A 20,546-nucleotide genomic window follows, 5' to 3' on the forward strand; every position below is an offset into this window, starting at 1 on the left:
AGATTTTCATGAAACTTGGTGTAATGGTGTAGCCTGGGTCAAGGAAGAACCCATTACATTTTGGAGCAGATTCAAATCTCGGGGCAGATACATGAATTATGTTTTGCATTTTTAAATGGTGAGATATGGCCTTTGGTCTGTGTTCTCAGTGCCTTTTTAGTTTCTACATGTGTTGAATACATATCACGTGATATGTGGGCGTGGAGGCTCTGGAGTTGTTTAAGGACTCCTCATGTCATTGGGCGAGAGTTTCCTTTGAACTTGTAGTCTTTAGACCCAACTGATGATGGTTTACATGACATCACATGAGCTGGGGACATTTAGCACACTACACACAGCTCTCTCTGGAGACACTAAAGGCTTTACACAAGTCCTGTCACACACGTAGTAGTGCTCCTGAACACCTGGAGACAGACTTTGATGTGTAAAATCAGTGGAGTTAAATGGATTTCTTTGGTTTATTTGATAGTATGCCACAATAGTTGCTAACTTTAGTCCCTGCTGACCCCTGATGTGATGTGGTTCCTCCCCCTCCTCCCTCCTCCCTCCTCCTCCTCCCCCGCTCTGCTGCAGCCTGCAGTGGTTTGAAACTAGAAGTCAGAAAGTGTCTGTCCGTCTCCTCGTCTCCATCAGCGGGGACAGTAATTGAGGCCTCTCGGAGAGCCGAGCAGTGCGTGACAGTGCTGGAGATTAAGCCCAGCCAATTAGGCTGTGTTTGACTTAGCGCTCTGAGCGGTTGTTCCCGTCCATATGTGCCAGAGAGGACGGTTATGATAACAGCTCTGGTAATGATTCTAACAATGCCGGAGCCCTGGCGAAGGCAGATCTGTCTTTATGAAGAGGCGTCTCTCAGGCTGGGGATGACAGGGTCGCGGGGTAGAGGCCTCGCTCGGGCCCTCGGACCACCGACGCTTGTCTGCATGGGTGTGTGTGTGTGTGTTAACCTCTTCCCAGGCTGTGATTGGAGGAGAAGGCCGCAGTGCTCCCAGTGGCTTGCCAATTAGGACACTCACATCCATAAATATTTCAGCCTCCTTCTTATATAGGTCAGGCCTCTCTCGATCGCTGTCTCTCACACTCTGCCTCTCTTCACCCTCACACCCGGAATATTTCATGTCAGGAGTTGTGCAGTTCCTGTTGTCATCTCGGGCTTGAAAGAGGGACCTGACGATTCAGAGCGTTAAGCTGTTTAAAAATGGGGGCATGAAGAGGTCACAGAGGACATCTTGGTGGGTGTCTGCGGATTAAACCCCACTGATGTATTTTTCATATCTGCCCATTTCCATTTTCACGGACACACACCTGGTATTTCCATAATGAGGAGTTTCATGGCGCCTCTGGGTGGCCAAAGACAGAGAAAAGCTGCCTCTGCTCTCACATGCGGGAGAGGAAGAGAGAGAGAGGGGGGAGGATAGTTATGCAACAATGATGTCACTTCAGGTGAAGGCCCCAGCGGAAGTGACATCATTGCCGGGGAGCTTGCCGGTCCAAAAAAATCGAGGGGACACACCGGTGATGTCATCAAACAGTTCAGAGAGGAGGAGGGAGATATTTGGTGCTGAGCAGAAAACACACAAATCTGACTATATTCTGCTAAACATGCACCCCCGCTTCATCAAACACACACACTCTGATCCGCTGTCCTTACCCTGACACACACACACACACACACACACACACACACACACACATACAAACACACCACATATCAGTAGCTTCTCTGTGTGTCTGTTCCGTGAGCTCTCCCAATAGCAAGGCAGTTTGCACATCCACACAGGGTTATATAAGCCAGCTGAGGCACACTAAAGCGCCAGTGGGTTTTTAGATCATGCCGTGTCGGAGCTCCCATCATCCACTGCTCTACTGGGCGCTAAGCAGCTGAGAGAGAAGAAAGAGGGGAAGAAAACGCCCAGTTATGCAAGCTACTAATGCTAAACTGAAAGACATCAAATCAGTGTAATACGGAGACGAAGATCATGTGAGGGGAGGAGGGACGCCTATGGATACACACTGGTTTATATATCATCATAATTAATTAAAGCAACAATTTCGATCAACTATTAATCAGTCAAGTAATTATCCCAACTGGTTCCAGCTGCTTTTTTTCTGACGTATGTGAGAATAAATGCACAAAATGAGCAATCTGAGGGATTCTCCTTTTATGGAAATTTCTTAAAAAGATTTTATACACCAAAACCAGTGGCTGAATGTAACGACTTACTTGTAAGAAGTATTTGACGGCTTCAGTTACTTAACGACTTAAGACTTTTGCACACAAAACATATAAAAAGCTTCTAAAATATCATGTTTTGTTATAAATTATTTGTTCATGCAAGTAGAGCTGAAACAATTAGTCGATTAATCAACTAGTCAACCGACAGAGAATTGATGGGCAACAATTTTGATAATAGTTTAAGTACTTTTTGTGCAAATATAACAAAATAATTGATGGTTCCAGGTTCGCAAATGCTTTTTTTGTAATTGTATACATTTATTTAAAATGATTTTGAGTCAATTTCATTTTTTTCTAGATTTTTCTGCACTATTTTCACTTTTAAAATTTTAAGTACACATTCCTGATTATACTTACATACTTTTTCTTAAGATTTCATCGCAAGACTTTCATTGCAAGAGGATCTAAATACCTCCTTCACCACTGTCCAAAACAACTGATTGAAAAAATAATTCATACCATCCAGGCAGATTCATTGATAAAGAAAATCATTAGTTGCAGCCCTAATACATTACACTCTGTAAAATAAATTAGGGCTGCAACAAATGATTACTTTCATGAAAGACTAATTATGTAGTCTATAAAATGTCAAACAGCAGTGAAGAAATGCCTGTCACAACTCCCCAGAGTCCACGGTGTCGTCTTCAAATGTCTTGTTTTTTTCAACCGACAATCCAAAACTCATATATTCACTTTACAAACATATAAAACAGAAAAAATTAGAAGATTCTCACATTTTGGAGGCAGACAGGAGCCAGGGGATATTTAACATTTTTTTTACATTCTTTGGTGATTTATTAATTATCAAAATACATGACAATACATTTTCAATGTGTGTGTGCAGAAACTCTTCCATCATTTCACTGCTGATTCATTTAATGCCACTTGTATGGTTATTATTAAGGTTTGTGTGGGTTTCTCTCACTCCTGGCCACAACACTTTCTGCTGCTTCATGCTGCGTATTCGCTTGTCAGATCACAAAGCGCTTTGTTTTTCTCACTTAGCCCTGTGAAAAGAAACCCTGAGTCCTGCGGTGTGTCCTACTTCCGTACCGTAAACTAATACTTAAAAGTATGCACTATATTCTGATGCAGCATCGAGGCCATTTTTACCCCCTCCATTAACTTCCTTATGAACTTTCCCGGGCATTTTTGCCCCGAGCCAGCGTTAATCTCTGCCTCTGGTGTTTGCATTCATCTGAGAGTATGCGTTGACATTGATGACAGAAGGGCAGGCCTGTCACAGCCTGTGTCACCCCGAGGCCTCGCGGCAGACTGGACGCTGGCCTGAACTGGCTTTGGCGTCGCCCGATAAAATCAATGGGTCTGGAGCAGGACACGCAGGGGCTTATAGGGCAGAGCAGGGGGTGGCAGCAGTGCTGGCTTGTCGACCACTGCAGAGCCTCACTACCAGTTTGTAGTGGAGGAATGTAACTAAGTACATTTACTCAAGTACAGCACTTTTGAGTTTTGAGGCACTTGTTCTTTACTTGAGTGTTTCCATTTTATACTTCTTTGTAGTTCTACTCCACTTTCATTGGTGGCAAATATTGGACTTCATATTTAACAACATCTGTTTTATACATTTCATTACTTTTGCAGTAACAAAAATCACAACATAAAAATCAACTAATAAATGATGATGTATTATTATAGGTTACTCAGCAGTATATTAAGTAAGTAAAATGACTATAGAGCAGCTCCAGACTTTTTACTCTACGATATCACAAGTTTCAGTCTTACCTCTCTGGTTTCTGGCTTTGAGAGAGAGAGTAGCTCATGTCACAGCCCAGTCGCCAGAAGGCAAACCACAGATACGTTATTTTGTACATTTACATCAACGTTTTTTAAGCTGCATAGTGTATATATAAGATGACTTCTTCACTGGGAGTTGGAGGGAATGGTGGATGAGACACCTGCCAGACTATAGACCACTGCAGACAGAAATTAGTGTTTTCAGTGGCTTTCTTTAGCAACCTGTTGCTGTTTTTCCACTGAGTAGAGTGCGACAAAAGCAATGTTTTTTTTTTGTACCCAGGCATTGATGCATTTCCAGCTGGGACTGTGCCCTCAAAAAAGGTTTTTGTAAGCTAAGGCATCTTTTCCTAACCATAACCAAATGTTTTTGTACGTAAACAAAACCACAGGTGAACCACAGTGTCGTTGAAATGTTAAGTTTCAATGTATCTGCTACATAATAACATACAAACATACCCATGGTCTGCAGAAAGGTACAATGCCAACATTCATTCAGGCGACCGGGTTGCAGGTTCACAAATATTGATTGAACTTTCCTAGTGACAAATTGGAATTCTTAATTTAGGTGACTTTCCTCTACCCTCAAGTATTTTGTTGGTAATACTTTTGTTCCTTTAGTAAAGCTTTGAATGCAGGACTTCAGTCATGTGTGTGTGTGTGTGTGTGTGTGTNATTTAATTGGTAATACTTTTGTTCCTTTAGTAAAGCTTTGAATGCAGGACTTCAGTCGTGTGTGTGTGTGTGTGTGTGTGTGTATGTATGAAGAGAGGAGGGCTTTGCTGTGATCACGTGTTGACCTAAGATGTGGTTGTCAGACGAATAGATGACGTGTTAATGACAGGTGAAGAAGTTAACATCCTCATCTTGTATTTGCTTTAGTGGCTGTCCCAGCCGGTCACAGTGACATTGAGCTTCCTGTTCCTGGAGCAGTATCCAAGGCAACAAATAAGGAATCCATTGACTGATACATAAAACACACAGTGCACAGACATGGGCCAATAAATTCAAAGCAGATCATTTTTGTCCTGGTTGACCGAGTGAGTGTTTTAGCACTCTTACTTTATATCTTATTAACGGGGAAAACAGAGACGGAGCAGCTTGTAAAACACAGAGGTGAGAGAGTGCGCCTTCGTATTAAAGCAAGATTAGAATACACGGTGTTCGGCTGTCACTGGGGCATCATCAAAAGACGGCTGCACACTCACAGATCAGTGTTACATGCACACATTTATTCATCAGCTACTAATTCCCACCGCTGTGAGAGGAAACGGCAAATTATCTGCTTGTCTCCTTTTTTTATCTCCAAAAATAAAACAGTAGAGACTCAGTTTTGACCAATCATAGATTCTTTACTAAAGTAAAAGTGGAAATACCACAGTTTATAAAAAATCCATTAGCCTACATGTAGAAGTCCTGGATTAAAATGTTACGAAAGTAAAAAAGAATATTACATTATTCTGTTCTTATCACAAACAAATACATGTAAGAGCAATTTAATGTTGTAGTTCATCAATGTGGAGACAATTTTAGTCACGTTATATATTACTGGGTAGATCAGTAGTGCAGTAATGTCATATCAGCATATCATATGTTTTTTTATGTTCAAAGTTATTGTATGTGAAGTAAATGTAGTGAAGTGGAAGAATGAACTTGGAGAGAATGTAAAGACTCAAGTACAAGTTTGTCAAAATGCTACTTAAGTACAGTACTTGAGGATATGTATTTAGTGAGTGTCGCAAGCAGAAGGAATGCTGCATGTGATCAAAAGCAAAATGACCTCCAGCTGCTACAACATGAGGAACTAGAGGGGCACTGAGGGAGCACAGTCCTCCACCAAGGCCGAGTCCCTTATCTAGCAATGTTAACGAAAGTGAAAAAATATTTGTGTATCTGGCCCGTGATTCAGATGCACTCCAAAATGTAATAGGTTCTTCCTTGGCCCATGCTACACCCCTCCACCAAGTTTCATGATCATGATTTCATTTCTCTGTAATCCTGCTGACAAACTGAAGTTAAAACATAACCTGTTTGGTGGAGGGCAAACTGACATCAGACACATCATATCAATGTCCTTTGTGTGCATATTTCATGGTCGCAGACCTTGATTTAGTCTTTGGTTTTTCTGCACTGTAAAAGATGATTAGATGATGATGTTGCTTTTTTTTTATTCTGGAGTTGTCCCCGTTTGGTTTTGTATTGAGCACACAGGCAGCATCCTTTGCACATTATTCTGCTGATCCTAAGTTGATGCTGGTAAAATGGAGACAAATGTACTAATACACCAACAAAGGCAGTGAAGAGGAATATTAGCTGCAGTATTCAGGCACCTGATTGTCAGCACCTGGGGGTACCAGAAACTCAAAACAAGAGTCAGTAGCAACAGCAAAAAAAAAAGCTGTTTGGCATTGGCAGAGAAGATTTGGCAAATTTTTCATGGGCGCAACCCAAATACTCAGCTCTGCTGCTCATCCCACAAATGCATGTTTCTTACAAATGTGTCACCATTTAAAAAGGAAATAAACAGGCTTTCCAACTGTATAAGATTTATTGACAAGAAATATTGTTACAACAAATAAACAATCTAGGTAGGTTGTGGTGTTTAAACCATGCTCATTTGGTACTATAAGGGGCCCAAAGTGTGCCAGGAAAATAACTCATACCACCACCACCACCAGCCTGACTCCACCAATTTGACATGCCTATATGCATTGAGTTGCTGCCATGTGACTGGCTGATTAAACATTCGCGTGAACGAGTAGTTGAACAGGTGTACCTAATAAAGTGGCCAGTGAGTGTGTATATATAAATATAATTTTTCTGTTTTGTAAACATTTTTAAAATGGATTCAATGGAAGAGTAATACTTTTTAGGATTGTATAGACTTGTCATTAGCATGTTTTAGGAGAACACAGATTTCCTGTGTAAAAGGTCGTATGAGTAAATATTTGTCATCTCAGTGTTGCGCGGTATAAACATTGTTATATGTAATATAATCGTTATATTGGTGTAACCAAAGATAAAACTTGCTAAGGCAGCTCAGTGTGGCGTTCACTGCCCCGCTGATGTGCGATGTCGGCCACGCTCAGCTCTGGCTGTCACACAGACGGTCAGGCGTGATCTGTGGGGACATCAGCAGTGGAGTGGAGGGTAATTAAAGTAATTGAAATGTGTTCTGTGGAGGGAACTTTAATTGTCTGAGCGGGACTGTCATGTGAAGTGATTTCAGTGTGAGGGAGCTCTTTAACTGTGTTCCACTGACCCATCTGTATGTGTGCGCGATGTTATGTTAATATGACAGAGCAGTGCTCAGTGGGAGAATTACTGGGACTGATAGTGCACAAACACACACGTGTGGATATCATCCCTGTTTTGTCTGACAGGAGGATGAAAAATCATAGCTAAATTTGTCAGACAAATGTAGTGGAGTAAAAAGTACAAAATTGTCTCTCAGATGTCGTGAAGGAGAAGTATACCATAGCATCAAATGGAAATACTCCTGTAATGCACAAGTATCTAGAATCTGTACTTAAGAACACGACTCAAGTAAATATAATTAGTTACACTCCACCACTGTGCACATCTTTACTTTGTCGGGCTGGGGTTTGTTTGTGTGTGAAGTGTGTGTTGATTTCAGATCTATAACCGTCTTCCGTGATAAACAGGGAGAGATTTATCATTTGTGATGGGAAAGTTTGAATCTTGTTTCTCTTTTCTCTTTGATATGTGTTTGTTTGAGGGCATCCTGCAGCTCCCACAAATATCAAAAAGCACAAGTTAGACAAATCAAGTGGGTATGCTCCAAAGTCTCAGTCTTTTAAGTTGAAAATTCCCTCTTTGTGTTAGTATCCCTCTGCTCTGTCTCTGCGAGCAAACACTCTTCTTCACGGCCCTTATGTTCTGCGATGCTTTTGATCATTTCTGATCATGACATATGATTCAGTTCAAGTTCTCCAACTAAATCTGCATTGAATTTAAGGCTGGGAACGTTCTTAGTGGAAGGATTTTGATGTTTTTAAAGGGACTCTGGACATGAAATACTGTTGCCTTGAATTTTGTACGTTATATGTGGATTGGTTCAATCAGAAATACAAGCACTTGCAAATAAAATACTGTCTTCACCCTGAGCCTGAAACTTTTTCAAACAAGCCGAAAGCTTTTGCAAATAAATGACATCAACAACTTTTTTTCTCCAATAAGAGCACTTGTTTTTTTAATAATCTTGTCCAACAATCAAAAACCCAAATATAAAGAAAACAGGAAATTCTAACCAGTTTGTTATTGGTGCTGTTGCGTTAAAAAAATACTTAAAGGTCCAGTGTGTAGAATTTCACTATGTAAATAACTATGTTTTCTTTAGCATACAATCACCTGGAAAAAAAAGAATTCTGTTTTTGTTACCTTAGAATGAGACAATTTTATCTACATAGGCAGTGGGTCCTCATCTGTGGACATCGCCATGCTGCACCACAATGTTTCTACGGTAGCTCAGAATGGACAAACCAAACACTGGCTCTAGATAGAGCCACTCACTCGCATCAGCCACGATAGTAAGCAGCCTCTCCACAACAAGAGTGTCGAGAAAAAACTGATTTTTAAAGGTGAAACTGCGCTACTGTGTGTTTAAATCATCATGTGTGTTTGTTTTAGAGAGGAAGAGAGTTCAGGGATCGGTAAAACCCTCCTGAAGGTCTGGAGATTAAGTTATCAGAGATAAAAAGTGAGCACACTTCAACAGGTGCTGGGCTAGTCGCCCATCTGCGACAAGCCAAACAGCATTGGAGAAACACTGATTTGTAAAGTGAAACTACTTTATTCAGTGTTTTTACCAGTTCAAATCACCAAGTGTGTTTGATTTGGAGAGGAAGGACCTGCAAACAATTCGGCTCATGATAAAAACCTCCTGAACGTCTGGATCAGAAATGAGGTGAGCACACATTATCACACTGGGCAAGCAGGCTGTCTGCGATGTGCCGCACAGCATTGGAGAAACACTGATTTATAACGTGAAACTGCTTTATTCAGTGTCTTTACTGGTATTAATCACCTGGTCTTTTTGTTTTGGAGAGGAAGAGAGCTCTGCGGATAATACAGCTCCCGGTACAAACTTCCTGAACAAAGAACACTGAAGGCATTCTAACCAGGAGAAGTTTCAGCTGGTTGCAATTTGCAGTCCTCACCACTAGATGCCACTAAATTCCCCTGAATCTTACACACTGTTCCTTTAAATGATTAATAGTTTATCAAAATAGTTTAAAAGATTAATCCATGTCAGATGAAGCTGCTTCAGATCCATTTTCAACACTAAATGGCTGAACAGTTTACATGATTCTCACGCACTCACGCACCCACAGTCACTAATTGTTGTTTTGTCATGTCGTATGTCTCTTTATGTATGTACGTAGCCTTATTTTACGTGTCCTTACATGTATCTTGTATTGTTTCACAATAAAAAAAAAAAAATGGAAAAAAAAATACATGATTCTTTTTTAAAGGAAGAATCACAAACAGTATAAATCTGACCATTATTGTGGCGCTTTTTGCTTTCTGTCTCTTGGTGATTTTAGGAACATTTAAAAATGAATTAGTGAATTTAGTGGAAGGAATGATTAATGAATAAAGAACATAGTTAAATGGCCACAAAGAAATAATCAAGACAACATAAATGAGTGTAAATACAAACAACGGGACACAAATTAACTCATTAATGAATTCCCAGAGGTGTCTTAAAAACGTCAAATCTGAACACATCAGCTCTCACTCTCATTCTAGTTTATAAATGCCAGGGAGTGAGACTTTGCATTTATTTTCTAATCAATTCAAAGTCAAATTGCATTCTGCCTGCGAGGTGTGTTGTCAGGACACATAAGCTTTTAGATGCAGGCTGAACGCTGCGTAAGCATTCTTGCAAATTTTGAATTTAGCCACCAAAGCTAATTTCCTTTGTTTATGCACATTGTTTCACACATTTTAACGCACTCGGCAGCCACTCCCAGTGTTTTCTTTTCCTATGATGTTTGATGCCAGGTTGATAAGGAGGGGTGAGAGTTGGGGTTGAGGGGCAACGAGCCTCCTGGTCAGGACGAGGACGATGCAAGGGCTCGGTATTGAGGAAGAGGAGGAGGAGGCGTGGAGGGGATTAATAAGCGTTTGTAGTATTAAATCAATGTGCCTGGGAGCTGAGGCACCTGATTAGCATGACCCTGTCCTGCACATCAGCACATTCTGGGCTGGGGGAGGCTGATTAAGAGCCAATGCTAATTTCCTCTCAACCCTGTCAATGAAAAAGAGAGGGAGAGAAGTCAGAAAGACAGAGGAGTGCAGAGAGATGCCTTTGTAAAGAGGATGTTTATTCACATGTACAGTACATGTGTGTAGTGTCACTATTTGTGCACATGTGCTTTTACTTAGTTAGGTTTATGTATTTCATGAATGTGTGCTAAATATTGAAAGATGAGGTACAAGTATAGTTTTGCAAAAAAATGGTCCATATGACCTTGGATTTTTGTTTCATTCTACCAGCAAGCACAAAGAACACAAATCTACAGATCCTGAGAGGTGACTCATGAAAAGAAATATATTCAGGACCACAAATTCAAGTAGACAATTTAATAATTTGTGCTCTCAGTTTAACACAACTTATCACCTTCATCCGTTAGTCTTGTCTTGCAGTTACCCTTCACACTCTCACTAAGGATCATTCTGACTTCATACAGTTTTATTTTTAATTTTGGAGATGTGTGATGATACTGCAGATGTCATTCATATCATTATAACTCAGCGCTTCATAAACCCAATCTCAGTCACTGTTTAGCTTGGACCCACATTTATTTCGGCACTGGTGAATATAAAACAAGAGGCTCCACAGCTAGCTCCTATTTACAGCTCAACATGCACTGAAACAAAGTGAAACGAAACATGTAAGGCTTACTGCGAATCAAATAGCCACACCACCTGGATTAGCTAACTGACAGCTAACAAGCTAATAAAGTTACCCACACAGCAACCTGCACAGCTACTTGCTCCAAATACATCTCCAACCATCCGACATCATCACAGAACATTAATTAGTGTTTTCGTGAGCTTTTATGGCACGTTTATGGCAAATAAAAGACACTTTTAACCATAAAAAGTAAAGTATTTTTGGCGTAGCTTAGCCAAAGTCAACCTGCCACGAGTCCACAGACAGCAGAGTGTAACAGAGCACGGGGGCACATCAGTGAAGTCTGCAGGGTCTTGTCAGTGTGGCATTCAAGTACATACACACAAAAAAAGAAATCTCTGTGGTTACTATTACATCACAACAAAGAAAATAAGACAGAAAATAACATAATAATGACACAGGTTGATAATAGATTAAAACCAGTGCACCTTCCATAATGACAGAAAGACAGCTTGTAATGGTAAGTGGGATCACCAACTTATTAACTCCGTTACAATGGCATAGAACAGTGTTTTCTCGGCTGACAATCAACAATCCAATGAGTGCCGAGGGGGACTGACAATTACCTAATCAGCGCCACAGGCAGGGCTAATGCTGTCGTTGAGCAGTGCACCAGAACCATTGAAGAGTGATTGCAACAATGATGAGTGCTATAGACACAGGCTGATACAGGCTGTTCTAACTTGACATGTCTTCTCAAGGACTTAAAATGATGTTAGATTCTGGCGGATATGTTGGTGTGCAATGATTGGCTCATTAAAATTAGATCCTCGTTCCCAAGTTAGAGTGGATGCAATGTCAGACCAGCCCGTTCTCATTCTGAAGTCGTGGAATACCGCTGCTCTGTCAGTGATTTCAGCGTCAGACACCTGACGCCATAAGTCACCATTGACGGCGGTATGATACTGCGCTAGGCGACAAAAGTTTGTACATACATACATGCGGCCGTACATAACCTGTCGCGTTGTTATGATACCCTGCTGTCAGCGTCAGGTTGACTGTCGCGTTGTTATGATACCCTGCTGTCAGCGTCAGGTTGAAACACTGCTAGTAACAGAGTAATATAAGGAGCTGGAGTTCCCTGTAAGACGGGTGGGAAGGGAGGTGGCTGGGTCCAACAAACCCAGCACTGTCACCCAGGAGGTCAGTGTTCGCTTCCTGTATGAATGTAGAGCCAAGCCATGATGTTTCTTTCTAAACCTATTGTTGACATCCTGGCGTTGTAAGCAATATCCTGGAACGTCAACAGCAGTGACATATGTAGACATGAAAGGCCACTGACAAAGCAGCGATATGTGAAGACTTAGGATGAGAATGTGTTAGTCAGACTGAAGATGAAAACAGAGTGTAACTTTTTACAACACCACTGAATTAAATGGGATTGTGTGCTTTTCTTGACACTGATTAACAGAAAAAAACCCTTAAATGTCAAAGTGAAAATAGCTCTCTACAAAGTGATCTGAATTAATCACAAAATACAATAAACAAAACACTTTCCCCCTTTAATTTAACACATCTAAATCATCACAGGTGTAGCCAATTGATTTAGAAGTCACATAATAAGTTTTATGTGTACAGTGAAAGAATGATAGGTACATTAACTCAAGTACTGCACTTAAGTACAATTTAGGCATACATACATACTATTCCACTACATATCAGTGGGAAATGTTGTACTTTTTACTCCACTCCAATTACCATATTTTTACTACCGTATTTTTACTTTTGGTACTTAAGTGCTTTTATTCAAGGTTTGAATCCGGGACCTTTACTTATAACAGAGTATTTCTACCTTTACTTAAGTAAAGGATGTGTTTGTCTCGTGGTGTTCTGGGAAATTAAAGCAGTGAAACAGCACGTGTCTCGGTTTTAGTGCCCAAATCTGGATATTTGGATTATTTACAATCTGTTACTCAGGTTCATCATGAGTGATGCCACAGTGGCATTGAGGAGGACTAGCTGCTGCAGAAACCCAGCCATGGGGCCTGCATGGGTGTTGAGTCTCATTAAGTTGTTTGTCAGCCAGCGCTGAAGAGTGCCAACGCTCGGACACCAGCCCGAGCTGCAGCCGTGCCAATCAATACAGTACACACAGTATCCGCTCACCCTGTGTCTCTGGGAGCAGGTTGGCACGCAGGCTGGCAGGACGACAGGGCCGGGGCGGGACTAACGGGCCTCCATCACTCATTACTACAGCTCCTCCTGCCCCGGTGCAGCCACCAACAGGCCAGGCGCCTGTGCAGACATGGAGAGGCTTACTCAGTGTTTGGAAAATGCGCTTATTCACTTTCTTGTCAAGAGTCAGATGAGATAGCACTCTCACTCTCTGTTCAATATGAAGCTACCACCAGCAGCCTGCTAGCATAGCTTAGCATAAAGACTGGAAACAGGGGGAACACCTGGCCTGGCTCAGTTTAATGTTAACAAAATCCACCTATGAGCACCTCTAGAATCACTAATTAAACTAATTAAAACATTATATTGTTTGTTTAATCCATATGAAAACCAAAAGTTGTGTTTTCCCGCTGTTTTCAGTCTTCATGCAAAGCTAAGCTAAGCTAACCAGCTGCTGTCTGCAGCTTTACATTTACTCCACAGACATGAAAATATCAGTATTCTCATGTAAAGGACTATGCAGGAATTGTCAGTCACTGTTTCTACACACCTCATTCAAACTTGGCACCTCCTCCCTACAATGTTGCAATTGTTGTAATGAAAAGCCGATACTTTAGCAAGTTAACTAAGCTAACCGCCAGCACCTAGGCTTATTGGCTTTCAGGAAGCAGGCCACCTCCATGTCACTTTTCACCCCCATCCTCTCCTTCACTGTTCGCAAGCAAAAGCGAAAGCCTCCTCTTGGATGAGCGCTGCTGCAAACGTCCCAAACACAGCAAAATAATAATAAGAAAATACGAATAAATACACCGCCACACACTGCTAATGGATCACAAGTCGTGATTGAGGGGGATTACTTTTGTATGAGTCTATTCAATGTTTCTTGGTTTGTTTTTTTCAAGGAAAGTCTTGCATATTATACCTTTAGAATAAGGTACGAGCATATAAGCAGGAAGGTATGTCGCAAATAAGCATATTTCCAAAAATGTTGAATTATTCCTTTATGCGATTCACTGTATCATCACTGTATTGTATTGTGATGTTCCTCATTAGTGTAAAGGGGGTTTAATGTGGCTTTTTTGACACTGATCAACAGAAAAGTAATCTAAATTACTCATACAATACTTTTCCCTTCATTGGGACACTGTAAAATCATCTCTGGTGCAGCCAGCTGGCTTTAGAAGTCACATAAGTTGACATTTTAAAGGTCCAGTATGTAGGATTTAGTGGCATCTAGCAGTGAGGTTGCAGAACTGAAGCTTCTCCCGTGTGACCAGCGTGTAGGAGAATTACAGTGGCCAATGCGAAAATGCAAATGGACACATCTAGAGCCAGTGTTTGGTGTGTCCATTCTAGGCTACTGTAGAAACAACATAGCGTATTCTATAGGAGAGGACCCGCCCTGTATGTAGATATAGCCTTAATAGCTCATTCTAAGGCATTAAAACTGTTAGGCCTAGTCTTATTTTCAGGTGAATACACACCAATGAAACCATGGCTGTGAATATCATACACCATTTCTGCCAATAGACGCCACTTAATCCTACACACTGGACCTTAAAGGGATTTTGTCCCCAGAATTGTAGGCAGAATACACAGCTTTTGAAGTTTATTTGAGCCATAACTTTAATGGAGTATTGAGAGTTTGACTTTCACTCTCCCATCCTCCTCCACTCTCCAAAATCTGGGTATCTCCTCGCCTCTTCTGAAATGTGTGTATGAAGGATCAGAGAAACCAAATAGTGACAATTTTCAGTGTTCTTGCTCAATAAAATCAAAGTAGATGAGATTTCCTCCATCTGGGGGAAAGTAAACTTGTGTGCCAATTCTCATTTCGGTTTACTGACAGGAACAACCAGTGATGGTGGTGGTAAATAGAAAAGTGCCAATCATCACGAGGCAAACAGTAGAAATATAAATCAGTTAGAGTTTGAGGAAAAGCTGTAATTTTGGTTTTTCTTTGCCTTTGAAGATTCAGCCTCATTTGAATTTAGCTATAGTGCAACTTCCTGGTATTTATACCATAAATGTGCCTCACTGAGGCTTCAGTCAAGATGCAAATATTGGTAAAGTACCTCACAAATTAAGATTTCTGCAAACACAGCATGTACAAATACATCCGAAACCATTAACTATAAGATTATTTGATTGACAGAAACTGAATTGGCAACTATTTTGATAATTGTTAAACATTTCATGGTTCCAGCTTCATAAATGTGAAGTTTTGCTGTTTTTCCCTTTAATAATTGTAATAATTGTAATGTATTAGTAATAATGTTAAGGTTTGGGCAATTGGTTGGACAAAACAAGCATTATGAAGGTGGCACTTTCGGCTCTTGTAACAACACTTCTCACTATAATTTTTACAAACCAAAAAATCAGTCAATTAACGGACAAAATAATCTGCAGATTAATCCACAATGAAAATAATCATCAGTAGGTTAGAATTAGTTCCACCTCCACCAGCTACAATTAAGATGTAAAATCCTCCTCGTGAGTAATAATAACCTAATGATATTATCTATAATAGTATAATTTTTATATATAAAATATATATTCTCTGTACTGGCTAAACTACTTTTACTTTGAATACATTTTCCTTGTACTTTTTATTTATACTTTTACTTGTAACAGAGTATTTCCACAGTGTGTTTGTACTTTAAATTAAGTAAAGAGTCTGTATACTTCCTCCATTTCTGCAGACTAATGGGAGCAGTGGCAGATATATCCTCAAAATTCACAGTAATTATAGAAAAAAAAGTAAACGAAAGCAGACCTCTCATCTGTAGGTGACGAAAGCCAATTATTCCAGCTGTTGGTTCCAGATTTCCATCAGATGTCGCTGGGTAGCTTTAGCTAATGCTAACGTTAAACCTCTGTGAAATGGTTGAAAACTCTCTCTGGGTGACTTTTTAACATTTACAAACAAAAATCCTGAACAGGGTTTTAAAAAAGCATGTGGTGGCTGCACACATGGCGAAATGTTAAAAGACTTGGGCTAATGCTCTGCAGTCAGAAAAGAAGACGTGGAAATAAAGAGGCAGCGTTTGTGTGTTACAGGCTGGAGCGAGTTAGCTTCAGTATTTGTGTCATAAATATGAGTATAACAGATAAAAATTTAATTATAATGTTGTTTGGATACTTTCAACATTCTTGAACAAGCAGCAGTTCTTTTTATGCTTTAACACTTTCAAACTGTAGTTTTCACCGTTACGTGAGAAAAAGATTTGAGAATGCAGAATTATCGATCAATTGGTAAACACAACCTAATGCAAATATTTGGCAGAAGTGGCTGCAGTAGAATAAACTTCCCAAAACCAAACAAAGTGTCACAGCTGGTGTGAGTGGGGCTAAAGGGACAATGTAGACAATGCAGGCAGACTGAGATAGTTAAGGGATATGCTGTAAAAACTGGAGGTATATAAGCTAACACGTTAATGAGGCAGGCAAGGGTCAAAACCAGAGAGACAGTCCAAAAGCCCAAGCTCAACAGAGGCTAGAAAGGGACTACACATGCTTTCAGATTTAGAGATGTCTTGCTTTGGTCTAAATCAGGGATTCATTTTGTTACAGTTACATAATTGCCTAGAGTTGGTTCGTGTTCTCACAGCAGCATTTACAAGCAGACCAGATATTATGTTGCTGCTCTTGATTGGTCAGAATTTCTATGTGGGAAAAATCCAGGAAGTAAACAAAACATTGAAGAAGGGTACACTTGCAAGATAAATGTGACAATGGAGGGACAGCTACTCAGGTTGATTTTAGCGCTGCTCATCATGGACTATATTGCTTTCGTTTTTCATTTTAGTCAAACCATACAGCTCCAACTAGAAAACAATGTTTTGACGCATTGGATGCACCAAATGCACATATTAAGGCAGTACAAGAGGAGGCGCACATTAATAATTCTCCAGGACTGTAATGCTCGTGTTTGTTTAACCCAAACAATGCGTAACGTAACTGCAGTCGGTTCGGATCGAGTTCGGAACATGTTCTCACGACACCAGAGTTTGTATGTAACCGGACCGAGACCACCTCCTCAAGAAGGTCTTGTTCCGGCTGTTTTGGTGCACTCCTGAGTGGGATTGCTGTGTTCACACCTGCCCAAATAAACCTCACTTAGGGGACAAACGAACTTGAGTTCGATTGAACCGAACCAAACAGAGCAGTACAGAGCACCCTAAGCAGCTTTGAAGATCCGAGGCTGTCTAAATATCTGCATAGCTGATGAGGACAGTAGGAACAGGTGAGCAGGTGGGCAGGGAAGGTCAGGTGGCTGGAACAGGTGGAAAAAGTCAGCAGGCATCTGGTGGACAGGTAAGGGATGGTATTGAAGGAGAATATGGCTGGAGGGACGCACAATGTGACTAAAAGAGCAGGATACAAAGCTGGTAATGTTACTCTGAACTCTACGTAACCTGTAACTTACAAAATAAGGTAATCAGTTAGCTAAAAACAGCCCTCTTCACTTTTAAAGTAATGCCAGATCACTACTACATACACTTTTATTGTATTTAGGGTTTTGGAAAAGTTAAATAAAAGCCAACACCCTCCAAACTCTTGAGAGACCACGTAGCACTCTCAATAGAGCCCCAGACTCTGTTTCAGTAGAGAAATGCACAACAGACCTTGCTGTGTCTAGTTACAGTTTCCAAGCTACGATCAGACAATCACAGCTCTGGAAAGGGGTTTAGCGAATGCCCAATAATTGACAATAGCTCCACATAGAAACTTAACCACCAGAAACCATGTTAAAACACAGTGAAATGTGTAAGGAGCCATGATTTGGTGTTCATCCCCAGAAACACTCCTTAACTGGGCATCACGTGAATGTGGGTGTCGTGGGGGGGAAGAAACAGAAGATGCGCCGCTCTTTGTGATCATGACCTCGACCCAAATCAAAACGGCGACCTCAGTGCTAATCACAGGGCTCCCTGGAGACATCCTTTCATGTGGGCCGAGGCGAGGGCTTCAGAAACACAAGACGCTGCGGAGGTCGCCGCTGTCATTAGCTATTAGCACCGAGGTCAAAGCTTTCATTTGGACGGGGTCGTTGTTTTCCAGCAGCCGGAGATTGACAGCGTTTTAACCACAGCACCACGGCTCCTTCCCAGGACTGTAGCCATCCCAGCAGCCCGAATATACTAAATAAAGTCACCCTGGCTGTGATCATCGTCAATCACCGGCCCTCCTCTATATGCTGTCAAGTTGTATCTCATGTACAGTTAATGAATATCACTAAAGTTGCACCATCAATAAAGTTTTGAGAGGCTTTTTTAAATCTTTTAGCCCGACGCTGGCACAGTTATTGATATAAAACTAGCTCCACCTTGAGCTGCTACAACAGTAAAATACTGCGAACACACTGATGCTTCAGTATTAACAATCTAATAATGCCATATATAATAATATATCAGTCTCAGAGACCAATTTCTACTGAAAAAGTACATTTTGCTGCTAATATGTTTTACTTAAGGACTTATTTTATGGAATATTTTTACATTGTTGTATACTTTTTTAAGATCTACAGTAAATGATCTGAATACTTTTTCCATCACTGGGTGACAGATATTGTTATATACTTTATATACATACTTATAATGATCAAACAAAATAATGAGGATTATTAGTATTTATTTAAGGGAAAAGTGTGTAAAATTCAGGGGTATCTAGCAGTGAGGATTGCAGATTGCACCCAGCTGAAACTTTTCCCAATTAGAATTCCCTCAGTGTTTAAAAAAAAACAAATGGACATGGTGATTTAAACCAGGAAAAACACTGAATATGTTACAAATCAGTGTTGCACTTATGCTGTTTGGCATGTCAGAGGTAGGGCGCTAGCCCAGCACCTACTGATGTGTGCTCACATTTTTGTCTGATACAGACGTTCAGGAGGGTTTCACTATGTGCCGAATTATCTAAAGAGGCCTCTCCAAATTTATGGACCTAGTAATTAAAAGCAGTTTCATGTTACAAATCAGTGTATCTCCAACACTGTTTCGCATGTCAGAGACGGGCCAGTAGCCCAGCACCTGTCAATGTGTGCCCACCTTTTTTCTGTGATAACTTAAGATCCAGATGTCAGGAGTTTTTTTTTTCCAGTCCAAAACAAACCCGCTGATTTAAACCAGTAAAAACATAAAATAAAACAGTTTGACATTTAAAAATTAGTGTTTTTCCAATGTACTCATCGTGTAGGGGCTTTTACGGTGGCCGACACAAAAATGCTAAAACCTTCATGGCTCTATCCAAAGCCAGTGTTAGCTTTATACATTCTGGGCTATAGTAGAAATATGGCAGAGCAACATGGCAATCAATGTAGACAAGGACCTGCTCCCTATGTAGATATAAATGGCTTATTCTAAGGTAAAGAAACACAACAATTCTTATTTTCAGGTGATTATACACAAAAGACAAAAGAAAACATACTCACTATACTTTATTCCATATCTGCCCAATTCCACCTAAATCATATAGACTGAACCTTTAATTGGCATTATCGTTTATTTCAGCTTACAAGTCATCATGAGCTGCTGTAATAAGAAAAATTAACAACATCACAGTTCATTGCAGGTTTTTGTCTGATCAGTAAAAACCCTTCAATATGTCAGAGGTGGCCGACACTATCAGCCAGTATGTTTAACAAAAGGTCAACATCCGCTCGATATATCAGCAAATCAATATATTTGTCTCACCCTGTGCAGGACTGTTAAACACAGAGTATCATGGACCTGTTTCTGCACTAACCCATCCACAGCAGAGACTCGTCCCTGTCTATCTGTCAGCCTGTCAGTCTCTCTGCCTGCCTCCCCCCAGGGTGCTGCTGTGCTTAAACATCCCTCCAGGCAGGATCCAAAACTCTGACAGCCGATCCTTAAAAGATGGAAAGTGAAGATGTGAAACCTCCACAATGTGTTGAGAAAGGATTTGATTTTAAATAGGTGGCCTCTCAGATAGAAGCAGCCTCACTGCCTCGGGGGCATAGTTATTGTCCCGTCTTCCTCCAACAATTCCCATAGTTGGCCTGGCAACAAGCAGCTCGGACACACAGCCATCTGAGCTTCACACGTACACTATGAGACACCCTCGGTATTATGCAGAGTGCACCCTGACAGGAAAAATCTGCTGCGTTTTCTTCTGAGATAGAACAAACCCGATCCTAGGGAAGGCACAGTGCATGCTGGGAGGTCACTGTGAAGGTCACTGCACTTCTCAGCGTGCTGCTAAAACATAGATGTTAATGCAGAGAATGCATAGGAGCGGAGAAGCACTGCAGGGCCAGCCGACCCTTGAGGCCGTGCAAATGAGTCGGATCCTCTCGCCCTGGAAAGTACCGACATCACAAGCCCCATCACTGCTTTCAAGATTTTCTCAGAAGCTCTCCGAACCTGAGGCACTCGTTCTGTAGAGACCAGCTGCCAAACACGGTTCTTATATCTCTGGATTTAATGTGGTTTGAAGAAGGGTTCAAATAATATGAGCAGATACTTTTATGATAAT

At 40.8% G+C, this 20,546-nt stretch overlaps 1 protein-coding gene across 1 annotated transcript in view; it reads left to right on the forward strand.

The window, feature by feature from the left end:
• Positions 1-20,546, forward strand: part of cacng2a (calcium channel, voltage-dependent, gamma subunit 2a) — a 91,209-nt gene that overhangs the window by 60,501 nt on the left and 10,162 nt on the right. The gene's annotated exons all lie outside the window — the stretch shown is intronic.

This window comes from Epinephelus moara, chromosome 18 (genome assembly GCF_006386435.1).
Source record: "Epinephelus moara isolate mb chromosome 18, YSFRI_EMoa_1.0, whole genome shotgun sequence".
Lineage (NCBI taxonomy): Eukaryota > Metazoa > Chordata > Actinopteri > Perciformes > Serranidae > Epinephelus > Epinephelus moara.